We start from the raw sequence: 10,289 nt of genomic DNA, 5'->3' as shown, positions 1-10,289 counted from the left end.
CACCATCTATTTTCAACACCCTGCAATATTGACATTCCTCTGTTCTTCCTCATGCAAGAACATTTTTTAATTTGTACATTTAGTCACTATCATTGAACACTCTAGGCATTCCTAGATTATACCATCTCAATCTTTTCCTTCTGATTTCATTTGTGCCCTCCGCCTGCCTCCTCCCTCTATCATTCTCACATTCAGCTTCATGCAGTGTACTAACATTATTGTATTACAATTAGGTAGTATTGTGCTATCCATTTCTGAATTTTTACAATCAGTCCAGTTGCACAATATGTATCCCTTCAGCTCCAATTATCCAATATCTACCCTATTTCTATCTCCTGATGGTCTCTGTTCTTAGCTGAAATTCTCCAAGTTCATTCACTTATGTTAGTTCATATCAGTGAGACCATACAGTATTTGTCCTTTTGTTTCTGGCTAATCTCACTCAGCATAATATCCTCAAGGTCCATCCATGTTGTTACATACTTCATAATTTTATTCTGTCTTACAGCTGTATAATATTCCATCATATGTATATACCACAGCTTGTTTCGCCATTCATCTGTTGATGGACATTTGGGCCATCTCTTGACAATTGTAAATAATGTCCATTTGTGTCCTTCCCATCATGTCCTCTGAGTAGATACCTAGCAAATGGCATTGCCAGATCATATGGCAATGCATAGTTAGCTTCCTGAGGAACTGCCAAACTGCCTTCCACAGTGGTTGTAGCTGGCCCTCTTATTTAAGGAAAGGGATATAAAATTTTTTAATGCAAAATAGGTATGAAAGTAAATATTTGTTTACAATGAGAAAAGAAGTCACAGAAATTTTAAAAGTTAAAAAGCCAACAAATACCAGAAATATCACAACCCCCAAAAAATAACATGATATTTTTGCTAATTAATTGGCTATTATATCTCTATATTGCATTTCTCCTACAGATTTTGGTTCCATACTTTTTAATTGCCTTCATGAAAATAACTTTGTAATATCATATTCATAGAAAGAATGTAAAGATAATTCAGTCTTTCCTCTAGCATAGCTTATGGAAATTTGTCTTCATTACTGAAAGTTTAGAAAAGTTTCTTTCAACATTGCTTTTTCAAAATGAGGTCCCACCATCAGTTGACAAGAACAGTACTCACTAGTACCTGAACACACCTCATTTCCCAGCCCTCACCCCACCTGAGATGACTTCTTCCCTGTCCTTTACCCACTTGTGTCCTTCCCATCATTCAAAACTCTTCTCCAGCCTTACTCTCTCATGAAGACATCTCCAACCATTCCCACCAAATGGCCTTACCTTCTTCTGAATCTACAGTCCACTTTTGCCAACACTATTTTGTAACATCTTTTTAACTTCTTGTCTTATATTGTCATTTAACTTTCCATGCCAAAGTGTTGTTCCTCTAACTAGGATGTTAATTTGAGATAAAACACGTTTCCCCTACAACTTCCAAGTGCTTAATATATTTCTGAGTAAAATGTTACTCTGAAGGTATTTTTTGACAAATTAATTCATTCTATAGCTTATGCTAAGGTTATTCATGCTATCAGAAATACACTCTATTCTTCTCAAGTCCACACCTTCAGCACATACCTTGGACATTGAAAATGTTCATACGCTTTAAGGGTGCATGCATTCTGGCAAAGAGAATTGATGAGATTTATCTATTAATCAGGATATTTGGTACCTCAAGCTTACATTTTAATTTTATTTTCATATTCTATAAAAATACATACCAGAAAAATTGCCCACTTTAATCAAGCTGGTTAAAACAATTTTGGAAAAACTCAGAGCTTAGGCAAGATATAAGAAATTAAATGATTTTTCACTTAACGTACAAGAAGATAGTAGGCAAGTTCAAAAGAAGTAGAGTGCCACATATTCTAATAACTTCAAAGATCCTTGAAGAAGAGAAAAGTAAAAAAGTTAAAATGAGAAAAAATAAATATGTTTCTTTAATGGCAGGTGAATTCAGTAGTTTGGAAGACTTTGAGGATAGTACTTCACAGCTGATTGAATGTATTTAAATGAGGTGGAAACTGAATTGTTTGGGAAAACTAATGGAGAATAGACAAGGAACAGATGGGAGGATTATGCCTGTGAAGACATCACATAGTACTTAAGTACAGTTTGGGGATGGACCATTAGGCTAAAGATAGGAAAGAAAAAAGAAAAACAAATTTAACTCAAAATGAAAGACACAAACAAGCTAGCTATTTTCAATGTACTCTGCCTAATTTTATTTCAAACTGCTCTTTAGGTCATAAGAAGTACATCTTCTGCAAGTGAGCAGTGGAACCTGGCTTCGTGTCCCCTCCAAGGCTCATTTGCTCATGAAATGAAAAAACAAACAAGGCTTCTGCATTAACGTTTACTGACAACATTGTCAAAATTAGTGTTACCATTTCAAGAAATCCTAATTGGACAAATCCTTAGCACAACATTTCAACACCAAGGTGATTTAATTGGAGTAACATCAGCCAAGAAGTTAGGAGTAACTCTTGAGGAATTGAAATTAGGTAATGCAATAAAGGCTAAGGGATGCTCTAGATTCAGAAAATTGTAGACTGGTTGTTTTAACTTCTGTCTTAAAGAAAGTATTAGGTCTTATTTTGAGAAACTGATAAGGATACTAATGGACAAATGTTCCCTTCATTAAGGTGTACTAGCTTGTTCTCAGGAAAACATGCTCACTCTTACTGACCGAGGAAATAAAAGATGTCATTTGAAGATACTAAGGCCAAGGTGGACAAAAAAAAGGAAAAGCCAACATCATAATTAGATTGCCACAAAGAGTATGAGAGCCTTTCACACTCAGAGTAAAAGATATAAAAGGCAAAGTCCGGGAAATGCTAGTAATGGTCCTCTAAGCTCTCAATGTAACCCTCAGTGGCAAGATAAAATGAATGCTGTGACCCTTGAATTCTTAGAGGTTTAGGGTGGCAAATAAGTGTGAAATTGTTATATACTGAGGAGCAGTTTGTGTTCAGTATAAATAATAAATTACAACTTGCCTAAAAACATGTTCCAATTTGATAGGCAATATGATATTAAGAACCATGACTAAGTAATGAAAATTCAGTCTAGCATAAAACTTGGTAAGGCAGAGCTATTACTCATCTGTCCTGCCTTCTGAGAAAGTTGTAAGCAGGTAAACATACATATCTAGAAGCTTCTGAGCAAAAATAAATGTCCTGTATTTCTTGACACAGACCTTCACTCTAAAAATGTACATTTGGCTTTGAACAGAATAGCTGGCCAATTATGGAACTTTGAACCCAAAGTTCCATAAATCATTGGAATGTAACAGGCAGCTGCATTAATGACCGTTTTAATGAATTGACTCTCCATTTTCAAGGACATAAGTGACTTATGAAAGTAGGTTCCTGGTGGGCACATTAACTTTTATTTCTTAGATTCTGAAGCAGCATATTTTACTCTAGATTTCTTGCCATCATCAAGCAGATATTGAAGAGACAAAACTAATACTCAGAAGAATATGTAGCAAAATAACAACGTGGTATAAACTACATAGCCAATGAATGCTAAGGACAACAAAAACTATAAAAAGAGGTAATGATCCAGAGAAGTCAAGGAAAAATTCACAAACGGTGTAGACAAGAAGTGAGTCAAACTATTATAAGAATTTGATAAATGAAAGTGATGAATATAGTCACCCAGGGTACGGACAACAGGTCAGCAAAGATCCAGAGGTCGAAATTCACCTGATGTGTCTAATTTGAATATGGTACAGGATCTGAAGAGTAGATGTAATGGAAAATAAGGTTGGAAAGCTAATTAAGAGGAAAATGATGTAGTTTCTTGAATGTCACTTTTAGCATTTTCTCTTTTTTTATTTTTATTTTATTTTTTATTAATTAAAAAAAATTACAAGAAACAAACATTCCCAACACATACACTCAGCAATTCACAATATCATCACATATTTGCATATTCATCATCATGGTCATTTCCCAGAACATTAGCATCAATTCAGAAAAAGAAATAAAAAGACAACAGAAAAATATAACAAACAGAAAAAAAAATTTTTACATGCCATACCCTTACTGATCCCTTTCATTGATCACTAGCATTTCAAACTAAATTCATTTTAACATTTGTTCCCCCTATTATTTATTTTTATTCCATATGTTCCTCTCATCTGTCAACAAGGTAGATAAAAGGAGCATCAGACACAAGGTTTTCACAATCACACAGTCACATTGTGAAAGCTATATCATTATACAATCATCATCAAGAAACATGGCTACTGGAACACAGCTCTACATTTTCAGGCACTTCCCTCTAGCCTCTCCATTACATCTTGGATAACAAGGTGATATATACTTAATGCATAAGAATAACCTCCAGGATAACCTCTCGACTCTGTTTGGAATCTCTCAGCCATTGACACTTTGTCTCATTTCACTCTTCCCCCTTTTGGTCCAGAAGGTTTTCTCAATCCCTTGATTCTGGGTCTCAGCTCATTCTAGAGTTTTTCTCAATCCCTTGATGCTCTCAGCTCATTCTGGGATTTCTGTCCCATGCTGCCAGGAAGATCCACACCCCTGGTAGTCATGTCCCACGTAGACAGGGGGAGGGTGGTGAGTCTGCTTGCTGTGTTGGCTGGAGAGAGAGGCCACATCTGAGCAACAAAAGAGGTTCTCTTGGGGGTGACTCTTAGGCTTAATTTTAAGTAGGCTTGACCTATCCTCTGTGGGGTTAAGTTTCATATGAACAAACCCCAAGACTGGGGGCTCAGCCTATAGCTTTGGTTGTCCACACTGCTTGTGAGAATATCAAGAATTCAACTTGGGGAAGTTGAGTTTTCCCCCATTCTCACCATTCCCCAAAGGGGACTTTGCAAATACTTTTCTACTCACTGATCAAATCACTCTGGGATTCATCAGGGCATCACCTGGACAAACCAACAAAATCTCATGTCCTATACAAAGTTCCATGTACTTAAGGTGTTCATTCAACTATCTGTATAAGCTATATTAGGAGATGCACTAGTCAAAGTATAGATTGGTACCAAATAAACACTTTTTGCTTTAGTCTCACACATTAGTTGAAATTTAAAAATATTAAGTACCATCTATTTTCAGCACACTGCAGTAATGATATTCTTTTGTTCTTCCTCATGCAAAAATATTTTTTAAATTTGTGCATTTAGTCACTATCATTATACACTCTAGGCATTCCTAGATTATACCATCTCAATCTTTATCGTCTATCTTTCTTTGTGATTTCGTTTATGTCTCAGCCCTCTTCCCTCTATCATTCTCATATGCAGCTTCATTCAGTGTTTTAACATAATTGTATTACAGTTAGGTAATATTGTGCTGTCCATTTCTGAGTTTTTATATTCAGTCCTGTTGCACAATCTGTATCCCTTCAGCTCCAATTACCCAATATCTTACCCTATTTCTATCTCCTGATGGTCTCTGTTACCAAGGAACTATTCCAAGTTTATTCACTAATGTCAGTTCGTATCAGTGAGACCATACAGTATTTGTCCTTTTGTTTCTGGCTAATCACACTCAGCATAACGTCCGTAAGGTCCATTCATTCATGTTGTTACATACTTCATAAATTTATTCTGTCTTACAGCTGCATAATATTCCATCTTATGTAAATGTCACAGTTTGTTTAGCCAACTGTCTGTTGATGGACATTTTGGCTGTTTCCATCTCTTGGTAATTGTTAATAATGCTGCTATAAGCATAGGTGTGTAAATGTCCATTTGTGTTCTTGGCCTCATGTCCTTTGAGTAGAAACAGCATATAGATGGGTTCTGTTTTTTAATCCATTCTGCCAGACTATGTCTTTTGATTGGAGAGTTTAATCCATTAACATTCAGTGTTATTACTGCATGGGTAGTACTTTCTTCCACTATTTTACCTTCTGGATTTTATATGTCATATCTAATTTTCTTTCTTTCTTCCTTTCCACACTCTTCTCCACATCTCTCTCGTCTATCTTCGTATCTGTCTCTAGTGTTCCCTTTAGGATTTCTTGCAGAGCTGGTCTCTTGGTCACAAATTCTCTCAGTGATTTTTTCTCTGAAAATGTTTTAATTTCTCCCTCATTTTTGAAGGACAATTTTGCTGGATATAGAATTCTTGGTTGGCAGTTTTTCTCTTTTAATAATTTAAATATATTATCCCACTGTCTTCTCACCTCCATGGTTTCTGCTGAGAGATCTGCACATAGTCTTATTGGGCTTCCCTTGTATGTGATGGATTGCTTTTCTCTTGCTGCTTTCAAGATCCTCTCTTTCTCTTTGACTTCTGATATTCTGATTATTAAATGTCTTGGAGTATGTCTATTTGGATCTATTCTCTTTGGGGTATGCTGCACTTCTTGGATCTGTAATTTTAAGTCTTTCATAAGAGTTGGGAATTTTTCAGTGATAATTTCCTCCATTAGTTTTTCTCTTCCTTTTCCCTTCTCTTCTCCTTCTGGGACACCCACAACATGTATATTCATGCGCTTCATATTGTCTTTCAATTCCCTGAGTCTCTGCTCATATTTTTCCACTTTTTTCCTATAGTTTCTGTTACTTGTCGAATTTCAGAGATTCCGTCCTCCAGTTCAGAAATCCTATGTTCTGTCTCTCGAAATCTACCATTATAGGTTTCCATTGTTTTTTTCATCTCTTCTACTGTGTCTTTCATTCCCATAAGTTCTGTGATTTGTTTTCTCAGACTTTCAGTTTCTTCTTTTTGTTCTTTCCTTGCCTTCTTTATATCCTCCCTCAATTCATTGATTTTGTTTTTGATGAGGTTTTCCATGTCTGTTCATACATTCTGAATTAATTGTTTCAGCTCCTGTATGTCATTTGAATTGTTGGTTTGTTCCTTTGACTGGGTCATATCTTCAATTTTCCTAGTGTGATTTGTTATTTTTTGCTGGCATCTAGGCATTTAATTTCCTTAATTAGTTTATTCTGGAGATTGCTTTCACTTCTTTTATCTAGGGTTTTCTTGCTGGATGAATTTGTTGTCTATGTGTTCTTTGACATTATGTTCAGCTTTATCTGGACCTTTAGCTTAAGTTTTGTTTAACAGAGGAGAATTTTTCAGTTCTTGTTTTTCTTGTTTCTTGCCCTGCTTGTGTGGTGCCTTTCCCCCCTCACACACTTAGGAGGGTCTACTTAGATATTATAGACCCCAGCCAGATTTTCCCAGACCAAACTGGCCTTCTATCAGGAGGAAAGAGTCACCTGCGTCGGTTTTCCCTGAGCATGAGACCCAGCAGGTTGAAAGACTTTCCTGTGAAGTCTCTGGACTCTGTTTTTCTTATCCTGCCCAGTATGTGGTGCTTGTCTGACTGCAGGTCCCACCAGCATAAGATAATGTGGTACCTTTAACTTTGGCAGACTCTCCCTGCTGGGGGAATGGTGGAGACAGAGGAGAGGTTGATGGCTGGTGCCGCGTCCGGCTCTTGAAGCCGAGTCAGGAGAGGGGCGTCGAGGTTGATTTAAGAAATCAGCACTCAGGAGACAAGCATGGTTCCATCACTCAGGGCTCCCTGCTTCTTGGGAGTCAGACCTTTATTCTGTTTTCTTGCCTCCCCTTTGTATCCTCAGAGCTTCCCTTATCTAGCGGGTCACCACCCCCAGGTCACACCCGCTTCCTCCCTAAACCCTTGACAGGGGGCAATCTTCTCGGAAACTTCTGCATGCAATATTCCAAGAAGTTTTACTCCCTCCAGCCCGAGGGTAAACAACAATTGCAAATCAACTGGAACATTTGTTAGCTGTTTGCTCAACAGAGCTTGTAAAAGAGCTTATAGAAAGGCTTAACCTCATGAATGCCTGCAACTTCTCAAGACAGGGGAAATAGGGGAATTACTTTATTCCCAGGCACAGATGTCCCTCTGGCCGGGAGGCAACAGGCTGGTTTTAATGGCTTCAAATTACCGAGCCCTGGTGTCTGAATTCCTTGATGGAGGGATTCCACCTGGGTGGGGCTTCACCCCTCCCCTGGGGAAGGCACAAGCTCCAGATAAGCCCCCAAAAGAGCTCACTTCTGCCTATGCCTGGGGCAGTTGCAGCCTGAAAAGTCCTGCCACTGTATCCAGAGGCAAAGTCAAGCCTTTGTAGATACACAGCCACAAAAACCTCTGTTTCCTTCTTACTTTTTCCCCCCCTTTTTCTGTCAGTCCTGCCCCTTGGCACTGGGGCAAAAATGAGCAACCTCTGCTTTGATCAGGTTCACCTAAGCTGGGGGCCTATTTTTAGTAGTCAAAATTGTTAATTAGTTCCACAATTGGCATTTGATTGTGCCCAGTCCCTGCTGCTGGTAAAGTCCTTTCCTTTCCCCTCTGGGAAGCGGCCTGTGGGGGAGGGGTGCTGGTCGCCACAGCTTTGGGAACTCATGGTTCTGGGGGGTGCTTGCAGCTGGTCCAGCTGGTCCAGACTGGGGTATGCTGTGTGTCCGGTCACTATCGTGGCTCCGGGAGCTGTTCTGTACTGTTTCTGGTTATTTAGTAGTTGTTCTGGAGGACGAACTAAAATGTGCACGTTGTTAAGCCGCCATCTTGACCCAGAAGTGCCCAGCATTTTCTCTTTTTTGCTGTAGATAAATGAGCTGATGATTCAGAAAGATTTAAGAAGATTCCTAAGAAGCAGATGGGTCAAAAGGAGTACAGAATGAAGGTAGAGAATTCAGCAAGACTGAATAATCCAAGCTGATCAAACTGTAGGGGCCCACAGGCTTGATCTGGCCCACAGCAGATTTTATTTGGCCTACAAACATTTTTAAAATTCAAAATTAGCCGACAACATTTATAATGGGAATGTTTCACATCAAAACCCAAATTTCCAACTTTTCCTGCAATGCTGTTTCAAGACCTTCTTAGTTCCTGGGGCCTGGACACTGACTTTTGAGGCCCCACACCACTTCCTTTCAAATACAAACAAATGAACCCAAATCCCACATTAAACATAATTTATACATAACTGTGTAGAAGCTGAGTTGCATTTGATTCATTGACAAACTTTAGGTTTGATGTACATTTATTTAAAATGTTTAATAATTTTAATTTGTTATTTTGTTTTTAAAACCAAAATTTTTTTCTTCTTTGAAAAGCGCTTTATTTCAGAAAGATCTAAGTTATATGCATTAAAACATATGAAATGTCAAATAAATGTATGGCTCCCCACCAAGGACTTGTCAAAATATGTTAAGAAGCCTAAAAGCATCTGTTTATAAGTTCAGAGCCAAACAGTGAACCAGGTCATGTGCCATCAGTAAAAGGCAAGTTATAATTAAAAGGAGAATATTTCACCAAGCTGAGACAAGTAGGGAAACCCTTAAGAAACTCTAGGAATTACATACCAGAAACCATTCCAGAAAACAAGTTTGACTGCAGTGGGCTACCACTTGGCCAGAGGACTCCAAGGGAACTGCAACTTTCCCTTCCTGGCTTGTCCAGGCATGTGCTTCGTTAAAACATGGGGACGTGCCTCCAGGGTAAATGCTTTCGGTTACATCTGAAAGAAACAGTGCCACCTTCATTTCTATTCTTACTTCTCTAGGGGATTATTTCTCATCTCATCTGACTCAAGGAAGACTTTATGTTAAAACAATTTAGAGACTCCAAAATGTTTGAAGCCAATTCAGGGATGTTGAAGGCAATTTCTCCTCTCTCCGATCTCATGCCCTCATCATGGATTGGTCTCTATGACACAGTAAAATTCTCTTGTTCATATAGTAATTTCTCTCTCAGAGAAGAATTTCTGATGCCACATCTCAGAGCTACAAAGCTTTGAAATATAATCTTTTGTAAGAGAGTTTATCTTTTTTTAAGCTACTGTCTCACCCTTCTATGGTCCACTTCTCTTTCCACCCTCCTTACACTCAACTCGGCGAAGAATTCTTCCCGCGACATTTTTGCATTAAGAACAGAATCATATAATTATACGCTGAAGTCTGATCTACATGGGTGATAAGATGTCTTTATCTAAAAGATATCTGGCAGAGAGTATTGTTTTTGTTTTAGTAGGGAGGAGAGAAAACTTTTCTCTTTGAAGCATCAACAAGTCTCAGCCCCAAATATCAAGCTTTGGTCTCAGCATATTTCATATGAATGGGCCGTTGATCTCCTGAGATCCTCTCACCTCACCCTCAGCTCATATTTCAAGTTCATCCAGCCTGGAGTGCAAACGTGCATGCTCTGCAACCAGCACATGGGCAAGTCCAGCCTGCGGTTTGTGCTTTTCAAACCATCCAAGGTTCTCACCTCCCTCATTTAAGTCATAACCTTCCTGCTA

This window comes from Tamandua tetradactyla, chromosome 5, assembly GCF_023851605.1.
Source record: "Tamandua tetradactyla isolate mTamTet1 chromosome 5, mTamTet1.pri, whole genome shotgun sequence".
Classification (NCBI taxonomy): domain Eukaryota; kingdom Metazoa; phylum Chordata; class Mammalia; order Pilosa; family Myrmecophagidae; genus Tamandua; species Tamandua tetradactyla.
The sequence above is the reverse complement of the archived record's forward strand: the minus strand, read 5'-3'. Positions refer to the sequence as shown.